At 47.0% G+C, this 12,436-nt stretch overlaps 26 non-coding genes across 26 annotated transcripts; all 26 read left to right on the top strand.

The window, feature by feature from the left end:
• Positions 1 to 330: 330 nt before the first annotated feature.
• Positions 331 to 403, top strand: trnav-cac (transfer RNA valine (anticodon CAC)). The gene has a single exon. It is a non-coding gene; the product is annotated as a tRNA-Val (tRNA).
• A 504-nt stretch (positions 404 to 907) lies between these two features.
• On the top strand, positions 908 to 980 carry trnav-cac (transfer RNA valine (anticodon CAC)). The gene has a single exon. It is a non-coding gene; the product is annotated as a tRNA-Val (tRNA).
• Positions 981 to 1,187: 207 nt separating this feature from the next.
• On the top strand, positions 1,188 to 1,260 carry trnav-cac (transfer RNA valine (anticodon CAC)). The gene has a single exon. It is a non-coding gene; the product is annotated as a tRNA-Val (tRNA).
• Positions 1,261 to 1,467: 207 nt separating this feature from the next.
• Positions 1,468 to 1,540, top strand: trnav-cac (transfer RNA valine (anticodon CAC)). The gene has a single exon. It is a non-coding gene; the product is annotated as a tRNA-Val (tRNA).
• Positions 1,541 to 2,044: 504 nt separating this feature from the next.
• On the top strand, positions 2,045 to 2,117 carry trnav-cac (transfer RNA valine (anticodon CAC)). The gene has a single exon. It is a non-coding gene; the product is annotated as a tRNA-Val (tRNA).
• Positions 2,118 to 2,324: 207 nt separating this feature from the next.
• trnav-cac (transfer RNA valine (anticodon CAC)) lies at positions 2,325 to 2,397 on the top strand. Its single transcript has one exon. It is a non-coding gene; the product is annotated as a tRNA-Val (tRNA).
• A 207-nt stretch (positions 2,398 to 2,604) lies between these two features.
• Positions 2,605 to 2,677, top strand: trnav-cac (transfer RNA valine (anticodon CAC)). Its single transcript has one exon. It is a non-coding gene; the product is annotated as a tRNA-Val (tRNA).
• A 504-nt stretch (positions 2,678 to 3,181) lies between these two features.
• trnav-cac (transfer RNA valine (anticodon CAC)) lies at positions 3,182 to 3,254 on the top strand. Its single transcript has one exon. It is a non-coding gene; the product is annotated as a tRNA-Val (tRNA).
• A 504-nt stretch (positions 3,255 to 3,758) lies between these two features.
• On the top strand, positions 3,759 to 3,831 carry trnav-cac (transfer RNA valine (anticodon CAC)). The gene has a single exon. It is a non-coding gene; the product is annotated as a tRNA-Val (tRNA).
• Positions 3,832 to 4,038: 207 nt separating this feature from the next.
• Positions 4,039 to 4,111, top strand: trnav-cac (transfer RNA valine (anticodon CAC)). The gene has a single exon. It is a non-coding gene; the product is annotated as a tRNA-Val (tRNA).
• A 207-nt stretch (positions 4,112 to 4,318) lies between these two features.
• trnav-cac (transfer RNA valine (anticodon CAC)) lies at positions 4,319 to 4,391 on the top strand. Its single transcript has one exon. It is a non-coding gene; the product is annotated as a tRNA-Val (tRNA).
• A 504-nt stretch (positions 4,392 to 4,895) lies between these two features.
• On the top strand, positions 4,896 to 4,968 carry trnav-cac (transfer RNA valine (anticodon CAC)). Its single transcript has one exon. It is a non-coding gene; the product is annotated as a tRNA-Val (tRNA).
• Positions 4,969 to 5,175: 207 nt separating this feature from the next.
• trnav-cac (transfer RNA valine (anticodon CAC)) lies at positions 5,176 to 5,248 on the top strand. Its single transcript has one exon. It is a non-coding gene; the product is annotated as a tRNA-Val (tRNA).
• A 504-nt stretch (positions 5,249 to 5,752) lies between these two features.
• trnav-cac (transfer RNA valine (anticodon CAC)) lies at positions 5,753 to 5,825 on the top strand. The gene has a single exon. It is a non-coding gene; the product is annotated as a tRNA-Val (tRNA).
• Positions 5,826 to 6,329: 504 nt separating this feature from the next.
• On the top strand, positions 6,330 to 6,402 carry trnav-cac (transfer RNA valine (anticodon CAC)). Its single transcript has one exon. It is a non-coding gene; the product is annotated as a tRNA-Val (tRNA).
• Positions 6,403 to 6,906: 504 nt separating this feature from the next.
• On the top strand, positions 6,907 to 6,979 carry trnav-cac (transfer RNA valine (anticodon CAC)). The gene has a single exon. It is a non-coding gene; the product is annotated as a tRNA-Val (tRNA).
• Positions 6,980 to 7,186: 207 nt separating this feature from the next.
• trnav-cac (transfer RNA valine (anticodon CAC)) lies at positions 7,187 to 7,259 on the top strand. The gene has a single exon. It is a non-coding gene; the product is annotated as a tRNA-Val (tRNA).
• Positions 7,260 to 7,466: 207 nt separating this feature from the next.
• trnav-cac (transfer RNA valine (anticodon CAC)) lies at positions 7,467 to 7,539 on the top strand. The gene has a single exon. It is a non-coding gene; the product is annotated as a tRNA-Val (tRNA).
• Positions 7,540 to 8,043: 504 nt separating this feature from the next.
• On the top strand, positions 8,044 to 8,116 carry trnav-cac (transfer RNA valine (anticodon CAC)). Its single transcript has one exon. It is a non-coding gene; the product is annotated as a tRNA-Val (tRNA).
• Positions 8,117 to 8,620: 504 nt separating this feature from the next.
• On the top strand, positions 8,621 to 8,693 carry trnav-cac (transfer RNA valine (anticodon CAC)). The gene has a single exon. It is a non-coding gene; the product is annotated as a tRNA-Val (tRNA).
• A 504-nt stretch (positions 8,694 to 9,197) lies between these two features.
• Positions 9,198 to 9,270, top strand: trnav-cac (transfer RNA valine (anticodon CAC)). The gene has a single exon. It is a non-coding gene; the product is annotated as a tRNA-Val (tRNA).
• A 1,081-nt stretch (positions 9,271 to 10,351) lies between these two features.
• trnav-cac (transfer RNA valine (anticodon CAC)) lies at positions 10,352 to 10,424 on the top strand. Its single transcript has one exon. It is a non-coding gene; the product is annotated as a tRNA-Val (tRNA).
• A 504-nt stretch (positions 10,425 to 10,928) lies between these two features.
• On the top strand, positions 10,929 to 11,001 carry trnav-cac (transfer RNA valine (anticodon CAC)). The gene has a single exon. It is a non-coding gene; the product is annotated as a tRNA-Val (tRNA).
• A 207-nt stretch (positions 11,002 to 11,208) lies between these two features.
• Positions 11,209 to 11,281, top strand: trnav-cac (transfer RNA valine (anticodon CAC)). The gene has a single exon. It is a non-coding gene; the product is annotated as a tRNA-Val (tRNA).
• A 207-nt stretch (positions 11,282 to 11,488) lies between these two features.
• Positions 11,489 to 11,561, top strand: trnav-cac (transfer RNA valine (anticodon CAC)). Its single transcript has one exon. It is a non-coding gene; the product is annotated as a tRNA-Val (tRNA).
• Positions 11,562 to 12,065: 504 nt separating this feature from the next.
• Positions 12,066 to 12,138, top strand: trnav-cac (transfer RNA valine (anticodon CAC)). Its single transcript has one exon. It is a non-coding gene; the product is annotated as a tRNA-Val (tRNA).
• Positions 12,139 to 12,436: the final 298 nt, after the last annotated feature.

The following is a 12,436-nucleotide window of genomic DNA, read 5'->3' as shown; positions in this document are numbered from 1 at the left end:
ACAAGCAGAGATACTGTCCACTATACTAACGAGGACTCCTTCAGTATATTTAATTGGCAGGTATCTGGCCGGGGTTAAGAGGAGGTATGCACTATAATTCTGTATTATTGGGGATGAACATCACTCCGGGCCAACGTTGAGAATTTCTCCACTCCTTGGCTGAGAACCACGCCCTTGTACATGTATGTAGGAGCTGACTTCCATCCCAACCTCTTTACAAATGTCTTCAAACTCTTTCATTGTGATCAAAGTCAAATCCTGATGAAGCCGTCAGACCAAGATCATCTGCAAAGAGCAGAGGGCCATATGCCCAATGCCAAACAAGCCGCCGTTTCCGTGGTGTAGTGGTCATCACGTTCGCCTCACACGCGAAAGGTCCCCAGTTCGAAACTGGGCGGAAACAATATCGTCTTTTTTTTGGTTTACTCTGCAGCGGAATATCTTCTCTCGATTGGTCATTAAAGACCACTCGTCTAGTTTCTGCAAAATTCAACTCTCTGATGAAGCCAACAGATTTATTCGTGGCTTATTAACAAGAAACTCCCCGTCAGGGAATCGAACCCTGGTCTTCTGCGTGACAAGCAGAGATACTGTCCACTATACTAACGAGGACTCCTTCAGTATATTTAATTGGCAGGTATCTGGCCGGGGTTAAGAGGAGGTATGCACTATAATTCTGTATTATTGGGGATGAACATCACTCCGGGCCAACGTTGAGAATTTCTCCACTCCTTGGCTGAGAACCACGGTCTCGTACATGTATGTAGGAGCTGACTTCCATCCCAACCTCTTTACAAATGTCTTCAAACTCTTTCATTGTGATCAAAGTCAACTCCTGATGAAGCCGTCAGACCAAGATCATCTGCAAAGAGCAGAGGGCCATATGCCCAATGCCAAACAAGCCGCCGTTTCCGTGGTGTAGTGGTCATCACGTTCGCCTCACACGCGAAAGGTCCCCAGTTCGAAACTGGGCGGAAACACTCCAGGCTGACGTTGAGCTTTTCTCCACTCCTTGGCTGAGAACCACGCCCTTGTACATGTATGTAGGAGCTGACTTCCAACCCAACCTCTTTACAAATGTCTTCAAACTCTTTCATTGTGATCAAAGTCAACTCCTGATGAAGCCGTCAGACCAAGATCATCTGCAAAGAGCAGAGGGCCATATGCCCAATGCCAAACAAGCCGCCGTTTCCGTGGTGTAGTGGTCATCACGTTCGCCTCACACGCGAAAGGACCCCAGTTCGAAACTGGGCGGAAACACTCCAGGCTGACGTTGAGCTTTTCTCCACTCCTTGGCTGAGAACCATGCCCTTGTACATGTATGTAGGAGCTGACTTCCATCCCAACCTCTTTACAAATGTCTTCAAACTCTTTCATTGTGATCAAAGTCAACTCCTGATGAAGCCGTCAGACCAAGATCATCTGCAAAGAGCAGAGGGCCATATGCCCAATGCCAAACAAGCCGCCGTTTCCGTGGTGTAGTGGTCATCACGTTCGCCTCACACGCGAAAGGTCCCCAGTTCGAAACTGGGCGGAAACAATATCGTTTTTTTTTTGGTTTACTCTGCAGCGGAATATCTTCTCTCGATTGGTCATTAAAGACCACTCGTCTAGTTTCTGCAAAATTCAACTCTCTGATGAAGCCAACAGATTTATTCGTGGCTCATTAACAAGAAACTCCCCGTCAGGGAATCGAACCCTGGTCTTCTGCGTGACAAGCAGAGATACTGTCCACTATACTAACGAGGACTCCTTCAGTATATTTAATTGGCAGGTATCTGGCCGGGGTTAAGAGGAGGTATGCACTATAATTCTGTATTATTGGGGATGAACATCACTCCGGGCCAACGTTGAGAATTTCTCCACTCCTTGGCTGAGAACCACGGTCTCGTACATGTATGTAGGAGCTGACTTCCATCCCAACCTCTTTACAAATGTCTTCAAACTCTTTCATTGTGATCAAAGTCAACTCCTGATGAAGCCGTCAGACCAAGATCATCTGCAAAGAGCAGAGGGCCATATGCCCAATGCCAAACAAGCCGCCGTTTCCGTGGTGTAGTGGTCATCACGTTCGCCTCACACGCGAAAGGTCCCCAGTTCGAAACTGGGCGGAAACACTCCAGGCTGACGTTGAGCTTTTCTCCACTCCTTGGCTGAGAACCACGCCCTTGTACATGTATGTAGGAGCTGACTTCCATCCCAACCTCTTTACAAATGTCTTCAAACTCTTTCATTGTGATCAAAGTCAACTCCTGATGAAGCCGTCAGACCAAGATCATCTGCAAAGAGCAGAGGGCCATATGCCCAATGCCAAACAAGCCGCCGTTTCCGTGGTGTAGTGGTCATCACGTTCGCCTCACACGCGAAAGGTCCCCAGTTCGAAACTGGGCGGAAACACTCCAGGCTGACGTTGAGCTTTTCTCCACTCCTTGGCTGAGAACCACGCCCTTGTACATGTATGTAGGAGCTGACTTCCATCCCAACCTCTTTACAAATGTCTTCAAACTCTTTCATTGTGATCAAAGTCAACTCCTGATGAAGCCGTCAGACCAAGATCATCTGCAAAGAGCAGAGGGCCATATGCCCAATGCCAAACAAGCCGCCGTTTCCGTGGTGTAGTGGTCATCACGTTCGCCTCACACGCGAAAGGTCCCCAGTTCGAAACTGGGCGGAAACAATATCGTTTTTTTTTTGGTTTACTCTGCAGCGGAATATCTTCTCTCGATTGGTCATTAAAGACCACTCGTCTAGTTTCTGCAAAATTCAACTCTCTGATGAAGCCAACAGATTTATTCGTGGCTTATTAACAAGAAACTCCCCGTCAGGGAATCGAACCCTGGTCTTCTGCGTGACAAGCAGAGATACTGTCCACTATACTAACGAGGACTCCTTCAGTATATTTAATTGGCAGGTATCTGGCCGGGGTTAAGAGGAGGTATGCACTATAATTCTGTATTATTGGGGATGAACATCACTCCGGGCCAACGTTGAGAATTTCTCCACTCCTTGGCTGAGAACCACGCCCTTGTACATGTATGTAGGAGCTGACTTCCATCCCAACCTCTTTACAAATGTCTTCAAACTCTTTCATTGTGATCAAAGTCAAATCCTGATGAAGCCGTCAGACCAAGATCATCTGCAAAGAGCAGAGGGCCATATGCCCAATGCCAAACAAGCCGCCGTTTCCGTGGTGTAGTGGTCATCACGTTCGCCTCACACGCGAAAGGTCCCCAGTTCGAAACTGGGCGGAAACAATATCGTCTTTTTTTTGGTTTACTCTGCAGCGGAATATCTTCTCTCGATTGGTCATTAAAGACCACTCGTCTAGTTTCTGCAAAATTCAACTCTCTGATGAAGCCAACAGATTTATTCGTGGCTTATTAACAAGAAACTCCCCGTCAGGGAATCGAACCCTGGTCTTCTGCGTGACAAGCAGAGATACTGTCCACTATACTAACGAGGACTCCTTCAGTATATTTAATTGGCAGGTATCTGGCCGGGGTTAAGAGGAGGTATGCACTATAATTCTGTATTATTGGGGATGAACATCACTCCGGGCCAACGTTGAGAATTTCTCCACTCCTTGGCTGAGAACCACGGTCTCGTACATGTATGTAGGAGCTGACTTCCATCCCAACCTCTTTACAAATGTCTTCAAACTCTTTCATTGTGATCAAAGTCAACTCCTGATGAAGCCGTCAGACCAAGATCATCTGCAAAGAGCAGAGGGCCATATGCCCAATGCCAAACAAGCCGCCGTTTCCGTGGTGTAGTGGTCATCACGTTCGCCTCACACGCGAAAGGTCCCCAGTTCGAAACTGGGCGGAAACACTCCAGGCTGACGTTGAGCTTTTCTCCACTCCTTGGCTGAGAACCACGCCCTTGTACATGTATGTAGGAGCTGACTTCCAACCCAACCTCTTTACAAATGTCTTCAAACTCTTTCATTGTGATCAAAGTCAACTCCTGATGAAGCCGTCAGACCAAGATCATCTGCAAAGAGCAGAGGGCCATATGCCCAATGCCAAACAAGCCGCCGTTTCCGTGGTGTAGTGGTCATCACGTTCGCCTCACACGCGAAAGGTCCCCAGTTCGAAACTGGGCGGAAACACTCCAGGCTGACGTTGAGCTTTTCTCCACTCCTTGGCTGAGAACCATGCCCTTGTACATGTATGTAGGAGCTGACTTCCATCCCAACCTCTTTACAAATGTCTTCAAACTCTTTCATTGTGATCAAAGTCAACTCCTGATGAAGCCGTCAGACCAAGATCATCTGCAAAGAGCAGAGGGCCATATGCCCAATGCCAAACAAGCCGCCGTTTCCGTGGTGTAGTGGTCATCACGTTCGCCTCACACGCGAAAGGTCCCCAGTTCGAAACTGGGCGGAAACAATATCGTTTTTTTTTTGGTTTACTCTGCAGCGGAATATCTTCTCTCGATTGGTCATTAAAGACCACTCGTCTAGTTTCTGCAAAATTCAACTCTCTGATGAAGCCAACAGATTTATTCGTGGCTCATTAACAAGAAACTCCCCGTCAGGGAATCGAACCCTGGTCTTCTGCGTGACAAGCAGAGATACTGTCCACTATACTAACGAGGACTCCTTCAGTATATTTAATTGGCAGGTATCTGGCCGGGGTTAAGAGGAGGTATGCACTATAATTCTGTATTATTGGGGATGAACATCACTCCGGGCCAACGTTGAGAATTTCTCCACTCCTTGGCTGAGAACCACGGTCTCGTACATGTATGTAGGAGCTGACTTCCATCCCAACCTCTTTACAAATGTCTTCAAACTCTTTCATTGTGATCAAAGTCAACTCCTGATGAAGCCGTCAGACCAAGATCATCTGCAAAGAGCAGAGGGCCATATGCCCAATGCCAAACAAGCCGCCGTTTCCGTGGTGTAGTGGTCATCACGTTCGCCTCACACGCGAAAGGTCCCCAGTTCGAAACTGGGCGGAAACACTCCAGGCTGACGTTGAGCTTTTCTCCACTCCTTGGCTGAGAACCACGCCCTTGTACATGTATGTAGGAGCTGACTTCCATCCCAACCTCTTTACAAATGTCTTCAAACTCTTTCATTGTGATCAAAGTCAACTCCTGATGAAGCCGTCAGACCAAGATCATCTGCAAAGAGCAGAGGGCCATATGCCCAATGCCAAACAAGCCGCCGTTTCCGTGGTGTAGTGGTCATCACGTTCGCCTCACACGCGAAAGGTCCCCAGTTCGAAACTGGGCGGAAACAATATCGTTTTTTTTTTGGTTTACTCTGCAGCGGAATATCTTCTCTCGATTGGTCATTAAAGACCACTCGTCTAGTTTCTGCAAAATTCAACTCTCTGATGAAGCCAACAGATTTATTCGTGGCTTATTAACAAGAAACTCCCCGTCAGGGAATCGAACCCTGGTCTTCTGCGTGACAAGCAGAGATACTGTCCACTATACTAACGAGGACTCCTTCAGTATATTTAATTGGCAGGTATCTGGCCGGGGTTAAGAGGAGGTATGCACTATAATTCTGTATTATTGGGGATGAACATCACTCCGGGCCAACGTTGAGAATTTCTCCACTCCTTGGCTGAGAACCACGCCCTTGTACATGTATGTAGGAGCTGACTTCCATCCCAACCTCTTTACAAATGTCTTCAAACTCTTTCATTGTGATCAAAGTCAACTCCTGATGAAGCCGTCAGACCAAGATCATCTGCAAAGAGCAGAGGGCCATATGCCCAATGCCAAACAAGCCGCCGTTTCCGTGGTGTAGTGGTCATCACGTTCGCCTCACACGCGAAAGGTCCCCAGTTCGAAACTGGGCGGAAACAATATCGTTTTTTTTTTGGTTTACTCTGCAGCGGAATATCTTCTCTCGATTGGTCATTAAAGACCACTCGTCTAGTTTCTGCAAAATTCAACTCTCTGATGAAGCCAACAGATTTATTCGTGGCTTATTAACAAGAAACTCCCCGTCAGGGAATCGAACCCTGGTCTTCTGCGTGACAAGCAGAGATACTGTCCACTATACTAACGAGGACTCCTTCAGTATATTTAATTGGCAGGTATCTGGCCGGGGTTAAGAGGAGGTATGCACTATAATTCTGTATTATTGGGGATGAACATCACTCCGGGCCAACGTTGAGAATTTCTCCACTCCTTGGCTGAGAACCACGGTCTCGTACATGTATGTAGGAGCTGACTTCCATCCCAACCTCTTTACAAATGTCTTCAAACTCTTTCATTGTGATCAAAGTCAACTCCTGATGAAGCCGTCAGACCAAGATCATCTGCAAAGAGCAGAGGGCCATATGCCCAATGCCAAACAAGCCGCCGTTTCCGTGGTGTAGTGGTCATCACGTTCGCCTCACACGCGAAAGGTCCCCAGTTCGAAACTGGGCGGAAACATTATCGTTTTTTTTTTGGTTTACTCTGCAGCGGAATATCTTCTCTCGATTGGTCATTAAAGACCACTCGTCTAGTTTCTGCAAAATTAAACTCTCTGATGAAGCCAACAGATTTATTCGTGGCTTATTAACAAGAAACTCCCCGTCAGGGAATCGAACCCTGGTCTTCTGCGTGACAAGCAGAGATACTGTCCACTATACTAACGAGGACTCCTTCAGTATATTTAATTGGCAGGTATCTGGCCGGGGTTAAGAGGAGGTATGCACTATAATTCTGTATTATTGGGGATGAACATCACTCCGGGCCAACGTTGAGAATTTCTCCACTCCTTGGCTGAGAACCACGGTCTCGTACATGTATGTAGGAGCTGACTTCCATCCCAACCTCTTTACAAATGTCTTCAAACTCTTTCATTGTGATCAAAGTCAACTCCTGATGAAGCCGTCAGACCAAGATCATCTGCAAAGAGCAGAGGGCCATATGCCCAATGCCAAACAAGCCGCCGTTTCCGTGGTGTAGTGGTCATCACGTTCGCCTCACACGCGAAAGGTCCCCAGTTCGAAACTGGGCGGAAACACTCCAGGCTGACGTTGAGCTTTTCTCCACTCCTTGGCTGAGAACCACGCCCTTGTACATGTATGTAGGAGCTGACTTCCAACCCAACCTCTTTACAAATGTCTTCAAACTCTTTCATTGTGATCAAAGTCAACTCCTGATGAAGCCGTCAGACCAAGATCATCTGCAAAGAGCAGACGGCCATATGCCCAATGCCAAACAAGCCGCCGTTTCCGTGGTGTAGTGGTCATCACGTTCGCCTCACACGCGAAAGGTCCCCAGTTCGAAACTGGGCGGAAACACTCCAGGCTGACGTTGAGCTTTTCTCCACTCCTTGGCTGAGAACCACGCCCTTGTACATGTATGTAGGAGCTGACTTCCATCCCAACCTCTTTACAAATGTCTTCAAACTCTTTCATTGTGATCAAAGTCAACTCCTGATGAAGCCGTCAGACCAAGATCATCTGCAAAGAGCAGAGGGCCATATGCCCAATGCCAAACAAGCCGCCGTTTCCGTGGTGTAGTGGTCATCACGTTCGCCTCACACGCGAAAGGTCCCCAGTTCGAAACTGGGCGGAAACAATATCGTTTTTTTTTTGGTTTACTCTGCAGCGGAATATCTTCTCTCGATTGGTCATTAAAGACCACTCGTCTAGTTTCTGCAAAATTCAACTCTCTGATGAAGCCAACAGATTTATTCGTGGCTCATTAACAAGAAACTCCCCGTCAGGGAATCGAACCCTGGTCTTCTGCGTGACAAGCAGAGATACTGTCCACTATACTAACGAGGACTCCTTCAGTATATTTAATTGGCAGGTATCTGGCCGGGGTTAAGAGGAGGTATGCACTATAATTCTGTATTATTGGGGATGAACATCACTCCGGGCCAACGTTGAGAATTTCTCCACTCCTTGGCTGAGAACCACGGTCTCGTACATGTATGTAGGAGCTGACTTCCATCCCAACCTCTTTACAAATGTCTTCAAACTCTTTCATTGTGATCAAAGTCAACTCCTGATGAAGCCGTCAGACCAAGATCATCTGCAAAGAGCAGAGGGCCATATGCCCATTGCCAAACAAGCCGCCGTTTCCGTGGTGTAGTGGTCATCACGTTCGCCTCACACGCGAAAGGTCCCCAGTTCGAAACTGGGCGGAAACAATATCGTTTTTTTTTTGGTTTACTCTGCAGCGGAATATCTTCTCTCGATTGGTCATTAAAGACCACTCGTCTAGTTTCTGCAAAATTCAACTCTCTGATGAAGCCAACAGATTTATTCGTGGCTTATTAACAAGAAACTCCCCGTCAGGGAATCGAACCCTGGTCTTCTGCGTGACAAGCAGAGATACTGTCCACTATACTAACGAGGACTCCTTCAGTATATTTAATTGGCAGGTATCTGGCCGGGGTTAAGAGGAGGTATGCACTATAATTCTGTATTATTGGGGATGAACATCACTCCGGGCCAACGTTGAGAATTTCTCCACTCCTTGGCTGAGAACCACGGTCTCGTACATGTATGTAGGAGCTGACTTCCATCCCAACCTCTTTACAAATGTCTTCAAACTCTTTCATTGTGATCAAAGTCAACTCCTGATGAAGCCGTCAGACCAAGATCATCTGCAAAGAGCAGAGGGCCATATGCCCAATGCCAAACAAGCCGCCGTTTCCGTGGTGTAGTGGTCATCACGTTCGCCTCACACGCGAAAGGTCCCCAGTTCGAAACTGGGCGGAAACAATATCGTTTTTTTTTTGGTTTACTCTGCAGCGGAATATCTTCTCTCGATTGGTCATTAAAGACCACTCGTCTAGTTTCTGCAAAATTCAACTCTCTGATGAAGCCAACAGATTTATTCGTGGCTTATTAACAAGAAACTCCCCGTCAGGGAATCGAACCCTGGTCTTCTGCGTGACAAGCAGAGATACTGTCCACTATACTAACGAGGACTCCTTCAGTATATTTAATTGGCAGGTATCTGGCCGGGGTTAAGAGGAGGTATGCACTATAATTCTGTATTATTGGGGATAAACATCACTCCGGGCCAACGTTGAGAATTTCTCCACTCCTTGGCTGAGAACCACGGTCTCGTACATGTATGTAGGAGCTGACTTCCATCCCAACCTCTTTACAAATGTCTTCAAACTCTTTCATTGTGATCAAAGTCAACTCCTGATGAAGCCGTCAGACCAAGATCATCTGCAAAGAGCAGAGGGCCATATGCCCAATGCCAAACAAGCCGCCGTTTCCGTGGTGTAGTGGTCATCACGTTCGCCTCACACGCGAAAGGTCCCCAGTTCGAAACTGGGCGGAAACAATATCGTTTTTTTTTTGGTTTACTCTGCAGCGGAATATCTTCTCTCGATTGGTCATTAAAGACCACTCGTCTAGTTTCTGCAAAATTCAACTCTCTGATGAAGCCAACAGATTTATTCGTGGCTTATTAACAAGAAACTCCCCGTCAGGGAATCGAACCCTGGTCTTCTGCGTGACAAGCAGAGATACTGTCCACTATACTAACGAGGACTCCTTCAGTATATTTAATTGGCAGGTATCTGGCCGGGGTTAAGAGGAGGTATGCACTATAATTCTGTATTATTGGGGATAAACATCACTCCGGGCCAACGTTGAGAATTTCTCCACTCCTTGGCTGAGAACCACGGTCTCGTACATGTATGTAGGAGCTGACTTTCATCCCAACCTCTTTACAAATGTCTTCAAACTCTTTCATTGTGATCAAAGTCAACTCCTGATGAAGCCGTCAGACCAAGATCATCTGCAAAGAGCAGAGGGCCATATGCCCAATGCCAAACAAGCCGCCGTTTCCGTGGTGTAGTGGTCATTACGTTCGCCTCACACGCGAAAGGTCCCCAGTTTGAAACTGGGCGGAAACAATATCGTTTTTTTTTTGGTTTACTCTGCAGCGGAATATCTTCTCTCGATTGGTCATTAAAGACCACTCGTCTAGTTTCTGCAAAATTCAACTCTCTGATGAAGCCAACAGATTTATTCGTGGCTTATTAACAAGAAACTCCCCGTCAGGGAATCGAACCCTGGTCTTCTGCGTGACAAGCAGAGATACTGTCCACTATACTAACGAGGACTCCTTCAGTATATTTAATTGGCAGGTATCTGGCCGGGGTTAAGAGGAGGTATGCACTATAATTCTGTATTATTGGGGATGAACATCACTCCGGGCCAACGTTGAGAATTTCTCCACTCCTTGGCTGAGAACCACGGTCTCGTACATGTATGTAGGAGCTGACTTCCATCCCAACCTCTTTACAAATGTCTTCAAACTCTTTCATTGTGATCAAAGTCAAATCCTGATGAAGCCGTCAGACCAAGATCATCTGCAAAGAGCAGAGGGCCATATGCCCAATGCCAAACAAGCCGCCGTTTCCGTGGTGTAGTGGTCATCACGTTCGCCTCACACGCGAAAGGTCCCCAGTTCGAAACTGGGCGGAAACAATATCGTCTTTTTTTTGGTTTACTCTGCAGCGGAATATCTTCTCTCGATTGGTCATTAAAGACCTCTCGTCTAGTTTCTGCAAAATTCAACTCTCTGATGAAGCCAACAGATTTATGCGTGGCTTATTAACAAGAAACTCCCCGTCAGGGAATCGAACCCTGGTCTTCTGCGTGACAAGCAGAGATACTGTCCACTATACTAACGAGGACTCCTTGAGTATATTTAATTGGCAGGTATCTGGCCGGGGTTAAGAGGAGGTATGCACTATAATTCTGTATTATTGGGGATGAACATCACTCCGGGCCAACGTTGAGAATTTCTCCACTCCTTGGCTGAGAACCACGGTCTCGTACATGTATGTAGGAGCTGACTTCCATCCCAACCTCTTTACAAATGTCTTCAAACTCTTTCATTGTGATCAAAGTCAACTCCTGATGAAGCCGTCAGACCAAGATCATCTGCAAAGAGCAGAGGGCCATATGCCCAATGCCAAACAAGCCGCCGTTTCCGTGGTGTAGTGGTCATCACGTTCGCCTCACACGCGAAAGGTCCCCAGTTCGAAACTGGGCGGAAACACTCCGGGCCAACGTTGAGAATTTCTCCACTCCTTGGCTGAGAACCACGGTCTCGTACATGTATGTAGGAGCTGACTTCCATCCCAACCTCTTTACAAATGTCTTCAAACTCTTTCATTGTGATCAAAGTCAACTCCTGATGAAGCCGTCAGACCAAGATCATCTGCAAAGAGCAGAGGGCCATATGCCCAATGCCAAACAAGCCGCCGTTTCCGTGGTGTAGTGGTCATCACGTTCGCCTCACACGCGAAAGGTCCCCAGTTCGAAACTGGGCGGAAACACTCCAGGCTGACGTTGAGCTTTTCTCCACTCCTTGGCTGAGAACCACGGTCTCGTACATGTATGTAGGAGCTGACTTCCATCCCAACCTCTTTACAAATGTCTTCAAACTCTTTCATTGTGATCAAAGTCAACTCCTGATGAAGCCGTCAGACCAAGATCATCTGCAAAGAGCAGAGGGCCATATGCCCAATGCCAAACAAGCCGCCGTTTCCGTGGTGTAGTGGTCATCACGTTCGCCTCACACGCGAAAGGTCCCCAGTTCGAAACTGGGCGGAAACAATATCGTTTTTTTTTTGGTTTACTCTGCAGCGGAATATCTTCTCTCGATTGGTCATTAAAGACCACTCGTCTAGTTTCTGCAAAATTCAACTCTCTGATGAAGCCAACAGATTTATTCGTGGCTTATTAACAAGAAACTCCCCGTCAGGGAATCGAACCCTGGTCTTCTGCGTGACAAGCAGAGATACTGTCCACTATACTAACGAGGACTCCTTCAGTATATTTAATTGGCAGGTATCTGGCCGGGGTTAAGAGGAGGTATGCACTATAATTCTGTATTATTGGGGATGAACATCACTCCGGGCCAACGTTGAGAATTTCTCCACTCCTTGGCTGAGAACCACGGTCTCGTACATGTATGTAGGAGCTGACTTCCATCCCAACCTCTTTACAAATGTCTTCAAACTCTTTCATTGTGATCAAAGTCAACTCCTGATGAAGCCGTCAGACCAAGATCATCTGCAAAGAGCAGAGGGCCATATGCCCATTGCCAAACAAGCCGCCGTTTCCGTGGTGTAGTGGTCATCACGTTCGCCTCACACGCGAAAGGTCCCCAGTTCGAAACTGGGCGGAAACAATATCGTTTTTTTTTTGGTTTACTCTGCAGCGGAATATCTTCTCTCGATTGGTCATTAAAGACCACTCGTCTAGTTTCTGCAAAATTCAACTCTCTGATGAAGCCAACAGATTTATTCGTGGCTTATTAACAAGAAACTCCCCGTCAGGGAATCGAACCCTGGTCTTCTGCGTGACAAGCAGAGATACTGTCCACTATACTAACGAGGACTCCTTCAGTATATTTAATTGGCAGGTATCTGGCCGGGGTTAAGAGGAGGTATGCACTATAATTCTGTATTATTGGGGATAAACATCAC

The sequence above is a fragment of the Pungitius pungitius genome, unplaced genomic scaffold, assembly GCF_949316345.1.
Source record: "Pungitius pungitius unplaced genomic scaffold, fPunPun2.1 scaffold_25, whole genome shotgun sequence".
Classification (NCBI taxonomy): Eukaryota; Metazoa; Chordata; class Actinopteri; order Perciformes; family Gasterosteidae; genus Pungitius; species Pungitius pungitius.
Note: the sequence above shows the minus strand (reverse complement) of the source record. Positions and strands in the feature narration are given on the sequence as shown.